This window comes from Bos javanicus, chromosome 10 (genome assembly GCF_032452875.1).
Source record: "Bos javanicus breed banteng chromosome 10, ARS-OSU_banteng_1.0, whole genome shotgun sequence".
Classification (NCBI taxonomy): domain Eukaryota; kingdom Metazoa; phylum Chordata; class Mammalia; order Artiodactyla; family Bovidae; genus Bos; species Bos javanicus.
This window is the reverse complement of record NC_083877.1, coordinates 53,374,521-53,395,157: the sequence shown is the minus strand read 5'-3', so window position 1 is coordinate 53,395,157 and position 20,637 is coordinate 53,374,521. Positions and strand designations below refer to the sequence as shown.

Genomic DNA, 20,637 nt, shown 5'->3' with positions numbered 1-20,637 from the left:
TGGGGAACACATGTATACCTGTGGCGGATTCATTTCGATATTTGGCAAAACTAATACAATTATGTAAAGTTTTAAAATAAAATAAAATTTAAAAAAAAAAGAGATTTAGGATTAAGCTCTGAGGAATGCTAATATTTGGAACAAGAGTTTATGGCACTGGAATCATCAGGAGAACTTTAAATAAGAATTGGACTTGGACTCATGTCTCAAAGATTCTGATTTAATTGGTCTGGGGGTGCAGCTAGAGTAAGTCTACAGATTTAAAAGCTCCTAGTGATTCTTATGTGCAGTTAAGGTTGAGAACCATTGATTCAAATGATTAGGAATAAAATGATTAGAATGGAGGGGGCCATCGGCAAGGTAGGAAGAAAACCAGGAAAGTAATGCCTTAGAAGTTAAGTGAAGGGAATGTTCCAGGAATGAAATGGTTAACTGTGTCAAATGCTAATGAGCAGCAAAGTCAAAGAAGGAAGACAGGGCAAGGATGGGGTGCCCTAAAGGTGAAAAGTTCTGGTGGGGTTGTGGAGATGGAGGCCTGCCCAGCATGGATTAGACAGACTGGAGAGTGAGGCAGGAGAGACACTTTTGCCCCCTGTGTCTGCTCTGCCCCACCCAAGTCCTGGGCTCAGATCCAGAGACCCTGGCTGCCCCTTGTCCAGAAGCTTGTGTATCCAGAGACCATCAAATAATACCATCTCAACAACTTGCTCAACTACAGCCAGTCAACACTGACTCCACAAACTCATTCAATACCTATTGAGCACTTACATGTGCTAGTGTTAGGCAGAGGGGACAGAGAGTAAAATAAGATATGCTTCTTGCTCCCATGGAATTTTCAGTCTGCTGAGGAAGCAAGTCACAAATAATTGCAACAAAGTAGTCATCTTGATTCTACATCCACAATGTCTATCTTCATTCCCATTTCCACTAATCTAGTTTAGGCCTTGAAAATGAATAATAGTGTCCTAACCAGTTTCTGTATATCCAGTCTCTCCCTTCTTGCTAATATAGTTTAAACCTTGCTGCCGAATTCCTTTTCCTAAAGCACAACTCTGTTTATATCATTCATTAATTGTGGAAGCAGACATTTAGCACCTACTAAATACAAAAAGAATCTGCCTGCCAATGCAGGAGATATAAGACAGGGTTCGATTGTTGGGTCGGGAAGATCTTCTGGAGGAGGACATGGCAACCTACTCCAATATTCTTGCCTGGAGAATCCCATGGACAGAAGAGCCTGGTGGGCTACAGTCCATAGGGTCACAGAGAGTCAGACATGACTAAAACGACTTAGTACACACACACAAAGCACAACTCTCTTCATGTCATTCATTAATTGTGGAAGTATACATTTAGCGCTTACTAAATACACAAAGAAATTCAGTTTCCCCTCCTATGATGTTAGGGTCACTTTCTAGTTCCAAAATCCTGAGTCTGTAATCTCAATCAACAGTAACCACAACAGTTACCTGGTCTATGCATGAATCTCCTTTATGAATCTCTATAAATCAGAAGAGGATAATCATAAACTGGATAAAAGTACATCCAATTGGTACTTAAACCTCTGAGGATGGAAAATTCACTTTTGAAAGAGTTCAAAACATGTTCAAGAAGTTTCCATTTTTATGAAGTTATTCCTTCATAACGCTTCTTGCTTACTCATTAGAATGCAGGCTTCTTGGCTTGCATTCAAGGTCTGCTATTATTTGACCTTGAGGCATTCCAGTCCTAGTTTCTTATATTTTCCTTCTGTTTCCTTTCCTGAATGTGCTTTCACACCACCACACTATCCCTCTATCCCCTCATATCCAAATACTTCAAGACAGAGCTCAAGTGACACCTTCTCTGTAAAACCACCAAGTCCCCCAGGAGACCATCACTCCCTCACCTGAGACCCCCTCATGCTTCTTACCTTCCTCTTGGGTTCCCTCCCTTGGTGATTAGGGCATGCATCCTATTTTCCATGCCTCAGTGAAAGGTCCAGGAGAGCCAGGCCCCTCTCTTGAGAACCTCTGTCTCCTGCACAGGGCATGGCACAGTGCCTTGAAAGTTTCCTTAGACACCTGTGGAGTAAATACAGCATCAGTTCTCTGGATCCATTTCCCATTCTAAGAGAGAAGCTATATCAGCTTTCCTAGACTCTACTATTTTGATGCCCAAATTTAAAGTATTACTTATTGCATGCCTGAAATTGCAGACACATTTGGGGGGCAGGGGTCAAGACAATACTACACATGAAAGAATTATGAACAGAATAAAATGTTAATTGTAAGCAAGGGAAAACAACAAAGGAATGCATGGAGGGAGGAGATAAACTTGGTCAAGAGATGCCATGGAAGGTTAAGAGGAAGAGAATTTCCTTGAACTTGCCTTTGAATCTCCATATAAAGAGACTCCTTAGGTCTTGGGCATTTTAAGCCTGAAACAAAGGCTGAGTCAGGGACACTAGAGGGAGCCAAGGCCTGCAGACTGGAGAGAAAGCTTCCAGGGTGTTAGCCTTGGGTTCACAGATTCTACAACATTTGCTTAGTAGATTGAGAAGGCTATTCTTTATCATACATTCAAATGATTCCACAGGACAATTTCTAAAAGGAAAATTATTTTTAGTCTCTCTTTTTTTTTTTTTTTTACTAATGTTAAACCTCTTTTGAGGAGATCAATATTAAGTACTTATGTCTGTATATTTTATGTCCTCTTTGTCCATGAATATCTCCTGAATCTTAACTGTGAGCTCGTGTGGTTTCTTGGAGCTGGGAGTAGACAAAGACCAGTGAAACCCTGTCCAGTGACTTGGCCTGAAGCTGGGTGGTCTGTGACCACTGGTTCCCAGGGCAGTCACATTGTCAGGCCAGGTGACCAGAGGTTGCTGCCCTTGTATGTTCAAATATGAGGACTTTGTGGCAGATTACAGCAAAGAAGTCACCCCTCTAGCCTTTTCTCTCAGTCTAGATCCACAGAGAGCCCTAAGCAGGAGTGTTTAAAAGGACCTGGAAGTTTTGAGGCAACCGTGTGAGCTCAGTATGGCCAGCATCAACACTGCCCATGTCTGCCTGACAGACAAACGGATGGGAAAACAGAGGCCCCCATCCATGGGCATAAGAACGAGGTATAGTTGGAAGGAGGAAAAAAGAAAATCGAGTACAGCCCTGATGTACTGCCCTACCTCAGACAGGGTGACATGAGACAGTGTGAAACCCACAGCTGCAAAAGGATAGGAACTGAATCATAGTTTTGCCATATATAAATATTCATTTAAACTAAATTTTGGGACAGAGGAGCTTAAAAATGTAAAAGGTAAAAAGGATATCATACCTCTAAAGCAACAGTGACTTAAAGCTCGCCCAAGCCAAAGGGACAAGAGGCCTCACAGCCAAGAGAGAGCACTTTAGGTGCCCTGGCTTGGACCATCTTCCCACAGTACCTACCCTAGTGCCACCAGACGGAAATGCAAACAATCAGAAACCAATCAGTAGGAAGTCAACCCTGAATAGTCATTGTGAGGACTGATGCTGAAGCTCCAATACTTCGGCCACCTGATGTGAAGAGTCGACTCATTGGATAAGACCCTGATGCTGGGAAAGGTTGAGGGCAGGAGGAGAAGGGGACGACAGAGGATGAGATGGTTGGATGGCATCACTGACTCAATGGACATGAGTTTGAGCAAACTCTGGGAGATAGTGAAAGACAGGGAAGTCTGGCATGCTGCAGTCCATGGGGTCACAAAGAGTCGACAAGGCTCAGCGAGTGAGCAACAATAAAAACAAGGCAGGAGGGCCTCACCAGCTGCTGGAGGGCCCAAGAGGCTCCCTTTTCCTCCAGATGCCACTTTCAGAGCTCCCCTTGACATGGCCATCAGAAGCTAGAAGTCAAGTTGAAGGTGGGAGGCTGAAAATCCAGGCCTAGAGGGAGGAATGGAGGGGAACTTGTGAGGCAGGCTGTTAGGCTAAGACAAGAGAAGCACTTTATCTGCATCTGTCTGTTCCGTTCCCCTTGCTGCTGTCTTGGTATCCTGATGCTGTCCCTCTCCCCTTAAATCCAAAGGGAACAAACAACAGAAGACACAAGAAAGCAAGCAGATCTGGAGAGACTGCTTTGGCCACTGGACAAACCCAGTGTAGGGGATCCGGGTGAGCAGAAGCCCCGGTGCTACGCCTGTGGGTGGGGAAGGCGGAACTGAATCGCTGGCAGGGTTGGAGGAAAGGACACTTCTGTGCAGGTGGGAGGGTCGTGTGGAGCCATCTGAAGGCAGGGCTGGGGGCAAGCAGTGGAGGGGGCAGGCGGACTCACCGGGGAAAGCTTGGAAGCTCTGGGCCTGTCGGGTCTGAGTTCGTTCAGCCACCCACTGCTTTTCCCAGAAACAGGGCCCAGCCTGGCTTCCCTAGCGGAAGAGCAGACCCTGGGGCGGAGCGCCGGCAGAATAGAAGCTGAGAGAGAAGCCCGCAGCATCTGTCTCCGGGGCGCGATGTGAACCTTGTGATGACCCGCCAAGCCCTGAGAGGAGAGGCTAATGCGCAGCACATGTGGGCCGAGGCGCTGCACACAGCTGGGCCTCGGTCTGGAGTTCCGGGGCTGAGCCCACCCTGGAGGCTCAGAGTCCACCTCCGTCCATGGGAGTCTCCAGGCAAGAATGCTGGAGTGGGTTGCCATACCATTCTCCAGGGCATCTTCTCCACCCAGGGATCAAACCCGGGTCTCCCTCATTGAAGGCTGCTTTACAGTCTTAGCCACCAGAGAAGCCCCAGAAGGAGTAAATAGAACTGAGAAGAGGAGAGAGGCAGCGCTCTTTGGGTGTGGAGAGCTGGGTGACCACATCAAGAGGAACTCTGAGCTCTGAGTCTGGTGCACAGGCATGTTCTTCCTCAGCAGACCCCGCAGAAGGTTGGGTGTGGAGGGCAGCCGCAGTCACACCTGTCCCAGCGGACTCCCGTGGCTGGTGTTGACTTGGATGTAAAGCTTGGTGAAGGCCACGGCGTACTCCCACTTGGATGCCCCTTCCCCGTTCCTGCAGAGCACATCCTTCCACATGGAATTCAGCTGCCACCTTTTTCATAAACCCACCTGGAGTCCCTCAGAAGCCCCATTATCTCCCTCACCTGAGACCCCTCAGGCTTATTTACTTTCCTCATGGGGTTCCCCCTTTGGTGATTGGGGCAAGCATCCTATTACCCATGCCTCACAGAAAGGTCCATGAGAGCCAGGCCCCTCTGTTGGGCATCTCTATCTCCTGCACAGCACCCAGTACGGGCTTGAAAGTTTCATTAGACACCTGTGAAATGGATAAAGCAGAAATTCTCTGGATCTGTGTACTATTCTGTGAAAGGAGGAAGTTATATGAACGTTTCCACAAGCTCTTATTTTCTGATCCCCAATTAGATTAAGTATTAAACACCTGCTGCACGCCTGCTACTGTAACTCTCATTTCAAAGAACTGAAAGACACAAATGTGATTTTGTTGTGGTAACTCAGTGTACAACGAACAATTAGATTATGAGACTAAATATAATAAAATGCTAAACTGCACATTGTGAGAGGGGCTCAGAGGAGGGAGAGACGCATGTGGTCCAGCGAGGGCCTGGAGAACCAAGAGGAAGAGTAGTTGGACTGAGCTTTGATGGTGGGTGGATTTGCACAGGTTCACAGCCCCACAGCCATTTCAACCCTTGCCCTTGACACCTTGCCTATGCAAGCTCTTCATTGCTGTTGTTTTCACTAAGTAAACTAGAGGCAAGTCAGGAGCCCAGAGCAGCCTCTGGTGGGCTCCATCTCCTTGGAGTCGTGTTTTCTTTTTGATCTTCAAACCTCCCAGGCAGAAGCTGTAGTCATGATTAAGAAGCGCTGATAATCAGGACCCTTCTTGGATTTCTGCTGCTCAGACCTTGGAAAACTGAGGTGTGGTGGTTGGGAGTCTCCCTTGAGTTTATCCTGATTCTTAACTCAAAACAGGTGTTTATTGCCCTGGTCGTCCAGGATGGATGCTTCGAAAGTCCTGTGGGACTGCCCAGACCTCAACCCTTGCCATGACAAGGGGGTGTCTTTTTCAAGGTTCCCATCATCCAGATACTGGGGAATGATTCTGATGCTCAGCTGGTGGTCACAGGAACATCACTGTCCTCAGCTCAGGCATCCGAGATGCCCCAGAACTTCTCCGTAAGAGATGAGACTTTCCTTCTCCAGAGTCTTGTCTGCATTTGGTTTCCTAGGTAGGAAGGACTCAAGCACCCTCAGGTAGCCCTCCTGTCTTATCTGTCAACATAAGTCAGGGTAAAGGCAGAGCTGCCTGAAAACCAGTCGTGGGCTCCAGTGTTGCCTTTTCATGCAGATAAAACACTTGCTCCGGGATAATATGGTCTGTGAGTCCAACAAACAGGCAGACGCTAAGCTTACAACACGGCTGGTCTTGTGATGGTGGCGTGCCTTCTGGCTTCCCACAGAGCTTCACTGTGTTTCCCATTGCAGTCATCATGGTCTCTTCCTCTGTGTATATTTGTGCCTGCGATGCCTAGCACAGAGCTTGGCTTCAGCAGACATCCTGTAACAATACCAAATCCTGAGGGAAACATTTGGCCAATGAATGACATTAGCTAATGCAGCCTTAAAGGTATGGGATGACACAGTGATAAAGATAAATATCCTCTATATCATTTTATAACAGTAAATCTGAAACCCCATCTATCGGGAAAGCATTGTCTCCACCACGATGACCACGTCAGAGCTCCTACTTATCCAGTTCTGCTGAGTGAGTGTGGAAGGGGTTGCTTTCTGTAATCTGTTTACTTTAAGGAGCTCAGTCACGTGTTCAGCTCACAGCCCGTTTATCAGGATGAAGGATGCTCTCTGGAGAGAGCAGACAGCAGGGCAGGCTGAGCTCGGATGACAGTCTGCCCCATGGAGATTGACTTTAATGAAGCACAGAATAAACAGGAAGATTAAGAGGGTGCAAAAATCAGTGACAAGTTTTGAGTTCACCTCTCTGTAGGAAAAGAAAGGTTCTCTGTACAGCTGAGAGCTGTCTCTGGGTTATAGATGAGGGGCATCTGTTTGGTCACTAATGATCCCATGCTATCTAAATCAGCCTTTGTGCAGGGAAAGAAAAGTTCTCTCTTAATTTACAGGCCTGCTTCTGTGCAATTTAATTTACCCACAATGTGATTTGCTTTATAGTGAGTAGAAAGATTGGTATTATTAAAGGGTTTGAAGAATTATTTAATAGGCTAAAATGTCAGCCTGATACACAAGGACTAAATATTTCTCATTTTGTTCCTTTATACAGTCCCTCCACAGTGTGCTGAGAAAGCATGGTCACTCAGAGCCTCATGATCTAAAATTATGGTCCATCCTGGAGGGCTGGTTCACCTTCTGGAAGGCCTAAATTCTTGAAGTAAAACAAAGAACTAGTCTTCTTCATAAAACAGTGCCATTTCCATAGAAACTTAATGGCATTCAGACATTTTGTTGTATATTGCTCCAGTTCCTCATTTCATATATGATTTTTTTGATAAATAGAAAGCAAAAGTTACAGAAAAGCCAGAGGACAGAGTCTAAAATTCACACCCATCTTTTGAAGATGACAATTTCATTTAGAGGATCCAAATGGGAATCTTATCTCATTGTCATTGCTTTCTGTATACATAGATCTTACTAAAGGTGGGAGCAAGGTTTTTATTTGATATAGCATATTCCTTATTTAATCAAACTGTGAGAGCTGGTTTCTGTGTGTGTACATTGGGCAGAGGTAGTGGCATGCTGCAGTCCAAGGGGTTGCAAAGAGTTGAGTGCGACTTAGCCACTGAACAAGTCATGTTGACATATTATAGCCTTCCTACCAGTAGATGGCACTCTGGTTCAAATTGATATTCTAAGCTTCCAATTGCCCAGCAGAGACGCTTTGTGAGCAGTAATGCTGAGAGAGTGTGCAAAACAGCTGAGATGTATCCAAGTGAAAATATGTGGTAACAAAATAGTTCAAAACCATATTGGCAACCTATTTTAGGAGAGTTGGCATGTATTAATACAAGGATACAGGGCACAAACCTAGACAGCATATTAAAAAACAGAGACATCAGTTTGACAACAAAGGTCCATATAGTCAAAACTATTATTTTTTTCAGCAGTCATGCACAGCTGTGGGAGTTGGACCATAAAGAAGGCTGAGCACTGGAGAGTTGATGCTTTCAAACTGGTGCTGGAGAGGACTCTTGAGAGTCACTTGGACTGCAAAGAGATCAAATCCGTCAATCCTAAAAATCAACCCTGAATATTCATTGGAAGGACTGATGCTGAAGCTGAAGCTCCAATACTTTGGCCACCTGACGCGAAGAGCTGACTCACTGGAAAAGACACTGATGCTGGGAAAGATTGAGGGGGACGACAGAGGGTGAGATGGTTGGATGGCATCACCGACTCAATGGACATGAGTTTGAGCTAACTCCGGGAGAGTGAAGGACAGGGAAGCCTGGAGTGCTGCAGTCCATGGGGTCACAAAGAGTTGGATGTGACTTAGCAACTGAACAACCACATAAGGCACAATCCTAATAGGGAGATAAGAATGCCTGGAACCAGAAGAGATTCACTGAGAATTCTTTTGTGGAAGAGCTTCCTTAAGTAGAGTGCTTTGAATAGAGAGGAAGGGACATGAGGCAGCAAGAAACAAGCATTCCAGGTAGGAGAAGTGGGCTGTAGAAAGGTTTCTTGGGAGCCAAAGTATGTATAAGGAATATGAAACAGTTTGGGTCTACTCTGAGAAACATCTGATGGAGGCTTAAAGTTAATATCTAAGTTTCATTTAATGGGAAGTAAGTGGCGGGGGCAGGCAAGGGGAGCAGGAGAAACATTCAGCTTTGCAAAACTAAACAAAAATAAAACATGGTCAACCAAAGGTATGCCTTGCATCTGATTTTCACTTTTGATTATTGCAGTAAATAAAATTCAAATCAACCAACTGAGCCAATATCTTTCATTTCTGGTTTTATATAAGTACTTATATAAGTACTTACATTTATATTTTACATTATGTAATTCTTGAACTTGTACTAGTCAAATGTAAACACTGAGTTTTCTATCTAAATGCACAACTCTGAACCATGTGTCTTTAGCACTCCCAAAAAGCTATCCATTAGGCCTTAATTTTTGTTACCTTAATTATTTCCTAATTTTCTGACTCTCTCCTGTAAATTTTTGGGCTTTTTTTTGCCTAAGTTTAGGATGAAAGATCATAGTGTAAAGAGAGAAATTGTATTTGTGGGTAGATTCAGTTTGTATTTATATTTAGAGCATTTGAGGCAGTGGAGGAATCCTAATTGGCATTATACTTTCTAATGCAGATTCAAAGTTAAAGCAGTAAGGAGGTGTTTTTAAATAATTCAGCAGAAACTGCATCAAATTAACAGTTATTTAAATCTTTTTAAGGTCTCAAGTATAGTTAAACCAATAATGGGAGCTATGTTGCTTAATCTACAGAAAGTGCTTTCCATTTACCATGTGTTACCAGGGCTATCATTAAAATAGTAATTTATTATGAGGATGAGTCTTTAAAATGCTATGCTGAGGCCCTGGGTTCTGGAATCACTGGCTAGGTCAGCACTTTGTGGTTTTAAGCAGTGATGTGCCTTTGGTAAGAAAAAAAGAATGATGTTCATTAATTCTTGATGTGCTTTAAACACTGAAATACTGTAATTTATTTTTTTCCCTAGAATGGGAAAAATCACCCTTCAACAAGTAGGTTAAATACTCTAATTCTCCTCAAGATTAATCATGTCTCCCTTTCAATGGGAATGGACGCCCCCAACAAGCACAGGATGTTCCCACATTCGGACAGGGAAGGTATCTTTGTGTGGTCCCTGCTGTGGTCACTGTTCCGACCAATAGACACGATCTGCAGCAGGACTATGGGAAGGAAAGTGTGCAGTCTGGTAGAGGACCAGAGGAAATGTAGGGGGTCATGCTGTCATGCTGGGTGTCGTGACAATAGCCTTGTTCTCTGGGACTCAGCTAGTCAGCTTCAGTTGTCTGAGTTTCTTGGTGTTGCCATCATTGTCCTGCAAGGTTGTTGGCTTTGATATTTGAAGATGGTCCTTAGGCCATATTCCTTGAATGTGAAAATGCATGTTCTGTTAGGTAAGTCTATGTGACTGGAAGGAGATGCAGAACTGCATTAAGTATGGTGAATGGTAAAAGATGAGAAAGATAGGAAGAAAGAGGATGGCACTGTGGAGGGCCTTGAACATCTAGAACTTGGGTCTTTTAGAAGTCCAATGCGCTATCCATTGTGCAACGGAGCCACCTCGTACTTGGGTCTTTTAAAAGTGAGTCTGGGATTGAGGCCACACACACTCTTACATTTAGTCCCAGTCATTTATGACACTTGGCAAAGCAGTTGCAACTTAAATTTTTTATTTCCAACAATAACCCATGAAAAGAATCTTATAGCCCCTAAAATATTCATGTTATTGCTGCTGCATGTTCGTGCTAGAATTTGAGGGCTTGCCTTCAGCTATACCTTAGCATAAAAGAAATCGTAGTAAAAATAATTGGCATAAAGCCATCAACTTGCTCATTTGCTGTCTTTCACTGTAAGACAATAAAGGAATTAAATGATGTCTCATTTGGCTTTATATACTTGCATACTTAAATGTTTGGATACTTCTTTGCTAAGTAAACTGGGCCTGATCAGACAAGCCAGTAGTGAATACTTCCAATTTTCAAATGTATTAATTCTTTCCAACTGTGTATTATTAATAATATTTTTATTGGCTGTTATACCCTATCAATGACATATGGTTGAATGGATGAAGCAGGTTAACAAAGCTACTTGTGAAAAATAAGTTACATCCGTGCTATACATATTTTCAAAAAACATATAATCTCATAATACACACACACACAAAGACACACATCCTATGAGTACAAATTAAGTCATTTTAACACTTAATGCCCCAAATCCAATGACCATGAGCTTTTCTCCTGCTTGATTATCCAGTCTTTTACAAAGTCTATTTCCCAAAATATTTCTGAGAGCCCCAGTGGAGCTCACATGCATATACAAATATTAGTCTCAGACCCAGTGGCTGAATTAATGTATAACTCCCATCTCCATTTATGGTAATTCTGAGATTTGTTCATACAAAGCAATAATTACCAAAAAAAAAAAAAAAATGGTTCCAATATAATTACCTATTCCTGCCATCACAGCACAGAGATTTCTTGTTTTGTTCAGGAAGGAGAAATTTGGAGGTGATAGCAAAATGTTCTCTCTACTTTGTTTTTTCTCTCCATCTAAGATGTCCCAAAGCCCCCCAAATGTTCCAATTCATGAAAGGTACCTGCACACATACATACACACAAACACACACTCACACATACTCACACTCAAACATACACACACACATTACCTTTCTCCAAGTTATAAGCCATCCACAGGGTCCAAACTGGAGCAACTTTCTTAAATTTTCCTTCCACTGTGGGGAAGCACTCAGCCAAATCTCACTCATTTCGTTCTTTTATTCTCCCCTCTTCTTACACCAACTGTAAATAAAATATGTGTCTCTATGAGAAATAACCAGCAAGCATGCATGCTAAATTGCTTTAGTTGAATCCAACTCTTTGCGACCCTATGGACCTCCAGGCACGTCTGCTGTGAGATTCTCCAGGGAAGAATACTGGAGTGGGTTGCCATGACCTCCTCCAGGAAATTGCTAGCATAGTACACTCAAATTAGATACAAAGGGTGAAAAAAAAATTCCCTCCTCCATCACCCAGCTCATGCCCAATCTTATTTCACTGACACTCATTCAACCCTGGATTAGGAAATTTGAAGTCCATATGGACAAATTTTGTTCAGATTTTTAAAAATCAAATATAAAAAAGAGTCAAAGAACAAAATTAAGAACTTGGATCTTTCTACTGATCGTGTATCTATGTATTATCCTTTTGAGAGAATATACTTATTTTCAATCACATACAAAACATTTACACAAACCAACTATGTAATAGGACCCAGAAGAAGTCACAATAAATTCCAAAGAATCAGATGATATAGTATTACCTGAAATATGTATAAAATAAGAAATAGGTAACAAGAAAAGAAATATTAAAATATACTTGTCTGGAAACTAAAAATATGTGTCCAAACCCTTTGTTTAAATAGGAAACTTAAAATTAAATGGTATTAAAAATATACCAGTCAAAATTTGTATGACACACTAAATCACTGCTTAGAAGGAAATTTATAGATTTAATAAACATATCCATCAGAAAATAAGAAAGATTTAAAACCAATGAGCTAAGTGCTTACATCAGGAAATTGGAAAATGAACAACAGAGATAGCCCTAAGATATACAAAGGGAGGAAATAATACATATAAGATGAAAATCAATAAAACACTGAACAACAGAAACACCAAAAAAGAAAAATTTAGCTAAACGAAGACCAGAATTTTTTTAATAAGATTGATAAAACAGAAGAGCTTTAGGCAAGAATGTTAAAGGGGAAAAGTGACAACCAGAAACTGCAAATAAACAGAATACAGAAAGAAATTAGAAATTTAAAATTGTACACCCAGATATGCATAGCCAATATGTTTGAAAACCTGGACAAAATGAACAAATGTCTCTGAAAATATACAAATGCCAAAAAATGATGTAAGATGAAGTCTAAAATGTGAATAGACTAAAACCACTAGTGAAATTGGAAAAATAAGAATTCACCTTTTCATGAAAATAATAAAAATCCTCTAGCCACAGACTGTTCAAATTCTACCAAATTTTCTATAAATGTGTAACAATCATATGTAGGTTGTTACGGAATGTAGAAAAAGAGAGGACGCTAGGCAATTCACTTTATGAAATCTGTATAATCTGGATTCCAATACAAAATGATGATAGTAAAAGGAAATTATACCCATTTCATATATGAAAATAGATGTAAAATCAAAAAAAAATAGCTAACAGAACCTGGCAGAGTTTTTAAAAATAATATATTATAATGAAATAAGATTTATCTTAGGGATGAAAAATGCTTTTATAACAAAATCTGTCCTTGTAGATCACCACATTAATGAACTAAAAAGGAAAAAAAAAAACACTATCTCATAGAAGCCTAAAGAGCATTTGAAAAAAAGTCAATGTCTATTTGTAATATAAAAATATGAACTCTCAGATAACTAGGAATAGAAGGGAACGTCTGGGTCTTGGTAAAGTCTGTTTGTTGCTACCTGGAGTAAACCTCATACCTACTAGAGTAACTCTAAATGTAGCCATCTTAAAATCAGTAACAAAGAAAACAGCTATCACTACTCTTGTTCAGCATAACTTTGGAAGTCCTGGCCACTGTAACAAAAAAGAGCAAAGCAAGAACTAAAAGTTTTGAGAGGGAAAAGACTTAATAATATTATTTTTTCCTGATAGCATGATTCCCTACTTGGAAAACCGTCAAAAGCAACAACCTGTCATGATAAGAGAGCTAATGGTTTCATTACACTAATAGCAATTGAAGAGAAAATGTAATTTTAAAAACAGCCTTCCTCACAATAACAACAACAGCTATATAATATCTAGGAATGAAATACTAAGGCATGCATAAGAAGCCTTGATGGAGAAAAATCTAAAAGGTATAAAGGGTATTAAAGGGTATAAAAAAGACCCCAAATAAATGTAGAGATTTTTCATGTTAATGGATGAAATGACTTATTTGTTTTAAAAATATAAGTTTTCCCCACAACATCTATTCACATTTCCTGATCTCTTCCCCTAAAGTTGAACAAGAAATTCACTGTCCTCTAGAACAAACAATGCAGCAATAAGCACCCTCCTATACGTCCCCTTATGGATCTGGATAGGAATTATTTGGGGATATGGAATCAAGATTAGGATTGCAGGTATGAGCTGTATGTATCTTTGGCTTACCAGTGTGGCAGATTGCCCTCTAGGACAGCTATACCAGTTCACACTCCAAGTAATTATACATGAGAGCACCACATCCCTTCATCCTCACCAACATATAGTATTTTCTGACTCTGTAATTCGATGGGAGTAATAAGGCTTTCCTGGTGGCTCAGTGGTAAAGATTCTGCTTGCCAATGCAGGAGACGTGGGTTCAGTCCCTGGGTTGGGAAGATCTCCTGGGGGAGGAACTGGCCACTCACTCTAGAATTCTTGGGTGGGAAATCCCTTGGACAGAGAAAACTGGCAGGCTACAGTCCATGGGGTCACAAAGAGTCAGACATGACTGAGCACTTAGCACATTGGCACAGGAAGTAACAATTCAAGTACCCATAAAGCCTTAAGATAGATTGTGAAACATAGTGCTGAATGAAAACAAGTTACATCACAATACTGTCTGTGTGAGCTAAAAAAACAAGGAACTCTGGTCAATACCCTGTAATAATCTAAATGAGACAAGAATTTGAAAAAGAATGTGTTCTATGCTGTGCTGCATATGTATAATGGAATTATTTTGATGTACTCCTGAAACGAACACAATATTGTTAATCAACTATACTCCAATGTATTGATAAAATAAAAAATGTTAATTGTTTTTACAATTTATAAATAAATTCAACAAGAAAAATACACATACAAAAAGGCACAGCATAAGTTACAAGGATACGTAAATATCTAAGGACATCTGGCAAATCTACCAGAGCGGATGCGTCTGTGAAGAGGATGGAATGGCTGTGGGGATCATGGCTGAAGAGGGAAAATGAAATAAAATTAAAATATAACACAATGAAATAAATGAAGGGATGTGCATAAACCTATGTCAACAGAGTGCCTTGAACCAGAGTGTGACTAACTCAGCTCTTGTCATCTGGGGGGAAACAAGTCCATAGAAAGGTAGAAAGGGACAGTGCAGAGTCCTGGGGCAAATCTCTCTTACTTCACCATCCAAGGTGTCAGGAATTCTTCAATTTGTCCATCACCTATAAAATAATACCCAAGATCCTTAGCAATACATTCAGAACTTCTCATCATCTTCCCCCTGTTTTCTTCTATCTCATTGAACTTCAATCTATCTGTCCCCTAAGGAGGCACAAGATTACTTCAATACTCTGTATCTTTATACCAGCTCCTTCCATTGCTTGGGATGCTTTCCCCAACTTGTCTAGCCGGTAAACTCCTATTCATTCAACATGACCTCTGCTGTGAGCACCTTCTTTGCCTTTTATCCTCCTTCACCTGCTCTTCTACCACACATATATCTACTGGGCACTTGTGACACAGCATGGCATTGTCCCATTACTTGCTCACGTATCTTTCCTGGATTAGATTACAAGCTCCTTGAGAAAAGAGTCTGTCTTATTTTGGAACACACCTAAAAAACACAGGCTTCCTATAAGTATAATTGAATGAATGAATGCATACTCTGTGATGGGAATTTGCAGAGATTTCTAATGAGGCCCTTTTAAAGAAGTGTTGCAAAAACACCAATGTGTACTGTTAGGGAGACTGGAGTAATGAGAGAGGGAGAGTTGTGGAGCTAAATTGCAGGGAAGATCCATCTTGTCAATAACCCTGCTCCTCTTCCTTCTTTTCATGGAATTTCACGTCTACTATGCTACAAATGGAGAAGGCGATGGCACCCCACTCCAGTACTCTTGCCTGGAAAATCCCATGGATGGAGGAGCCTGGTAGGCTGCAGTCCAGGAGGTCGCTAAGAGTCAGACACGACTGAGCGACTTCCCTTTCACTTTTCACTTTCATGCATTGGAGAAGGAAATGGCAACCCACTCCAGTGTTCCTGCCTGGAAAATCCCATGGACAGAGGAGCCTGGTGGGCTGCAGTCCAGGGGGTCGCTAAGAGTTGGACACGACTGAGCGACTTCCCTTTTACTTTTCACTTTCATGCATTGGAGAAGGAAATGGCAACCCACTCCAGTGTTCCTGCCCGGAGAATCCCAGGGACGGGGGAGCCTGGTGGGCTGCCGTCTATGGGGTCGCACAGAGTCAGACACAACTGAAGTGACTTAGCAGCAGCATGCTACAAATAAATAGCAGCAGGCACCAAATGAGGAGCTATGCTTTCTTAGCATCTCTGATCTCCTAATTTTCCGACGGTGGGATGCTGCTGTGATTGCTGACACCTTTGGGTCCTCCGACCCTACCACTTTCCCTCAGTCCTGCAACTTTATCCTCATCAAACTTCAATTTTATATTCTGTTATGTGTGTTAGAGTAAGCAGATGTAACTTGAGGGGCTCTGATCTTTCAGTGCAGCTTCCTGCCCACAATGATCTCCCTGATTGTCCTACTTCCATGATTGAAGTAGGACAATGACATGACTCTCCACTAGAGTCAGACGAGTCCCAGGCTACCCAAACCTTCACTCTAGACTTCAAAGACAGTGCCTTGCAGAAACCAATATATTTACGCCTATTTTCAGACCATCCCATTAGCAATTCCGTTACCTGGGCCAGGGATGCAGAGGAAGTATGTACATCCTAATGAGGATTAAGTACATGGTAAGAAGGAGCAGGAAGTTAGGGAAAGTGTCCCTGGACCAGAAATGGACAGCCAGGAAAGCACTAGAGAAAATGTCAACAGTCAAAGGAAAGAAAACAGGCATAGGGTGGACCAAGCACATATTAATAACTTCTCAAATTTATTTCTTATCTTTCATAGTTCTATTCTCATTCTCCCTGATGCTGGGAAAGATAGAGGGAAGAAGGAGAAGAGGGCATCAGAGGATGAGATGGCTGGATGGCATCACTAATGCAATGGACATGAACTTGGGCAAACTTCAGAAGATAGTGAGGGACAGGGAGGCCTGGCGTTCTGCAGTCTTTTGGGTTGCAAAGACACGACTGGGTGACTGGACAACAACAACATTCTCATTATGGAGTTCTCACCTGGGCAACCTTTGTGGGTTTGCTTTTTCCTTTTTTTGACCTACTTCCTCATTTTCATAGACAAAGGGTCTCCCCAAAGATGTCTTTTTTAACCTCCTTGCATGAATTTTCAGCATGAAACTCACTCTGCTCCCCACTTCCACTATCCACAATAAACTCTCAATGTAGAGTTAAACTGATTGGACTAAAGGTCAGTTACATTACATTTAAATAAGCATGGAGAATATAAAAAACAGCAGGAAACACAGTGCAGATGTCTTCAGCTACACTTTGATAAGCCCAGCAGCTGTGGCCATTTGAATGCTCTCATGGGAATTAAAAAACTAAAATCCATAAAACAATCTTCAGGCAATAACACTGAGTCTGCCTCTCCACGGAGAATAGGAATCAGTGGAGTAAGACTCAGCATCAGTGAGCTTGCTACTGAATCTAATTATTTTCTGGTGTGACGTTGTTACGGGAAATGTAACAATTGGTATTGACTTTTAAACAGTTCTGTACCTATTTATTATTTGACCTCATTTAACAATTCATTTCCCAGAAAGTATTACGCACAAAGCTAAAAAACAGGGGTCGTGGAGACAGGTTTTTCTCATCTGTTTGTTGCAAAAGAGACAAACAGTACTAAACACAGCTATTGAATTGCACATACATATCTGAAATCCAGGGCTTCCCTGGTGGCTCAGTCAGTAAAGAATCCATCTGCAATGCAGGAGAAGTGGGTTCGATTCCTGGGTTGAGAAGATACCCTGGAGGAGGGCATGGCAACCCAATCCAGTATTCTTGTCTGGAGAATCCCCATGGACAGGGATGTCTGGTGGGATACGGTCCTTGGGGTTGGGAAGAGTTGGACATGACTGAATGGCTAAGCACACACACATCTGAAATCCACTCCTTTCTTGAATGAACTACAGGATCTAAATGTCAGTTTGGCCAATTAAAGTGTTACATTCCGCTGGTGGTGTTTTCTTTGCCAACCAAGAATTATGATTTTTAAAATGAAAAGGCAAAAAAAAATATTGTAAAGAAAAGACAGTTATGTGTAAAAAAAAAAATGTACTTGAAATCCAGTACCAACAAACTTATCAGTGCTTTCCTCCACTGGAGGTCATCTGTAATGAGTGAATAAATAGTCAAAGGTAAAAGATTTATGTAGACACTGTCCAATTCAACCCAAGTTCAATTCAACTCATGAAAAAATGCTTTACAAGAACACAAAGCTTACAAAACAGAGTTGTTACTATCCACCACTATGACTGAATTAAAGACAATTTAGACTTCTGATAATAGCTTTAGCTATCCAAGTCCACATATTGAACATGTACTATATAATCAGGACCTATTCTAGGCAGTTGTATTTTCATTACATATTGCAAAGCTCATTTTAGAAATAAGAAACATAAGACTCAGAAACTGTAAAACACTCTTCCATGATTTCATGGCACTTGGATGGCAAAGTGGAGATGGGAACATGGCTCCCTAAGATTCCAAATCATAGGTTCATGTATCCATTCCATACCTCTCTTTCAGAAAGTGCCTCAGAGCCACCAGTATATGTTTCTGACATCTTTGGGTAGGAAATGCTTCTGAAAGTATATTGAAGAATAAACGGCCCAGAGTCATTTGGAGCCCCCATACTAAGAAAGGTGAATAATCCATACTGATTTGAAAGAAAGATAAAACAACTACTGAGGAACGAGGCTGCTTTTCTGGTGACTCTTCCACAGCTCTTCATTCTGCTTCTGCTTTCCCTTATAATAGGGACTGTTGTTTTTGTTCAGTCACTCAGTCATGTCTGACTCTTTGCAACTTCATGGACTGAAGCATGCCACATCTCCCTGTCCCTCACCATCTCCCAGAGTTTGCCCATGTAGCAGGAGTAGTATTTAGGAAAAAACATTAATGTGCTTTTCTTATTGGCTTTCCTGAATACAAGACATCCCCCCTAATCTTGTATTTCTACTAAAGGCATTGTGTGTTTATTGATAGTGATGGCTCCAAAAGGCATATCAAGAGAGTGAAAGAGTTAATACTCAGTTTTTAATATTTAAAAAATAATTTTGCAGAAAGATGTTACAAAAAAGATTATTTTCTCAAGATAAGATTCTCAAAATTCCTTTTTTCCCTTGATCAGACTAAAAACTAAGTATGGATGAATGAACCCAAACAGTTCACTCATATTACAGAGAAGATACTCCTTCCACTAAGGCAGCTATATCAGGAAACATTGTTCTGTGGTAAGAGTGAAAATATGGGCTTCCCCAGTGGCTGAGTGGTGAAGAATTCACCTGTGAAGCAGGAGATGCAGGTTCAATCTGTGGGTCAAAAAGACCCCCTGGAGGAAGAAATGGCAATGCACTTCAGTATTCTTGACTGAAAAGTTCCATGGAAAAAGGAACCTGGCAGGCTACAGTCCATGGGGTCACAAAGAGTCAGACACGACTGAAGTGACTCAGCATGGCCCTGCAAGAAGAAAAATATAGGTCAGGAGAAAAACCTGACCCATCTCACCCTGCTGCTGCTGCTAAGTCGCTTCAGTCGTGTCCGACTCTGTGCGACCCCAGAGATGGCAGCCCAGCAGGCTCCCTCGTCCCTGGGATTCTCCAGGCAAGAACACTGGAGTAGCTTGCCATTTCCTTCTCCAGAGCATGAAAGTGAAAAGTGAAAGTGAAGTTGCTCAGTCGTGTCCGACTCCTAGCGACCCCATGGACTGCAGTCTACCAGGCTCCTCCACCCATGGGATTTTCCAGGCAAGAGTACTGGAGCGGGGTGCCATTGCCTTCTCCGCATCTCACCCTAAGATCAGATCAGATCAGTCGCTCAGTCGTGTCCGACTCTTTGCGACCCCATGAACCGCAGCACGCCAGGCCTCCCTGTCCATCACTAACTCCTGGAGTTCACCCAGACTCATGTCCATCGAGTCAGTGATGCCATCCAGCCATCTCATCCTCTGTTGGCACCTTCTCCTCCTGCCCCCAATCCCTCCCAGCATCAGAGTCTTTTCCAATGAGTCAACTCTTCACATGAGGTGGCCAAAGTACTGGAGTTTCAGCTTTAGCATCATTCCTTCCAAAGAAATCCCAGGGCTGATCTCCTTCAGAATGTACTGGTTGGATCTCCTTGCAGTCCAAGGGACTCTCAAGAGTCTTCTCCAACACCACAGTTCAAAAGCATCAATTCTTCCGCGTTCAGCCTTCCTCACAGTTCAACTCTCACATCCATACATGACCACTGGAAAAACCATAGCCTTGACTAGACAAACCTTTGTTGGCAAAGTAATGTCTCTGCTTTTGAATATGCTATCTAGGTTGGTCATAACTTTCTTTCCAAGGAGTAAGCGTCTTTTAATTTCATGGCTGCAGTCACCATCTGTAGTGATTTTGGAGCCCAGAAAAATAAAGTCTGACACTGTTTCCACTGTTTCCCCAGCTATTTCCCATGAAGTGATGGGACCAGATGCCATGATCTTTGTTTTCTGAATGTTGAGTTTTAAGCCAGCTTTTTCACTCTCCACTTTCACCTTCATCAAGAGGCTTTTTAGTTCCTCTTCACTTTCTGCCATAAGGGTGGTGTCATCTGCATATCTGAGGTTATTGATATTTCTCCCGGCAATCTTGATTCCAGCTTGTGTTTCTTCCAGTCCAGCGTTTCTCATGACGTACTCTGCATAGAAGTTAAATAAACAAGGTGACAATATACAGCCTTGATGAACTCCTTTTCCTATTTGGAACCAGTCTGTTGGTCCATGTCCAGTTCTAACTGTTGCTTCCTGACCTGCATACAAATTTCTCAAGAGG

At 42.0% G+C, this 20,637-nt stretch overlaps 1 protein-coding gene across 2 annotated transcripts in view; it reads right to left on the bottom strand.

Moving 5' to 3' along the window:
* Positions 1-20,637, bottom strand: part of MNS1 (meiosis specific nuclear structural 1) — a 173,673-nt gene that overhangs the window by 120,925 nt on the left and 32,111 nt on the right. For both annotated transcript variants that reach the window (XM_061431196.1, XM_061431197.1), the window contains 3 exons: positions 11,388-11,520; positions 3,781-3,899; positions 1,913-2,063 (listed from right to left, as the gene is read on the bottom strand). The gene's annotated coding sequence lies outside the window, so the exon portion shown is untranslated. The remainder of the gene's footprint in view (positions 1-1,912; positions 2,064-3,780; positions 3,900-11,387; positions 11,521-20,637) is intronic.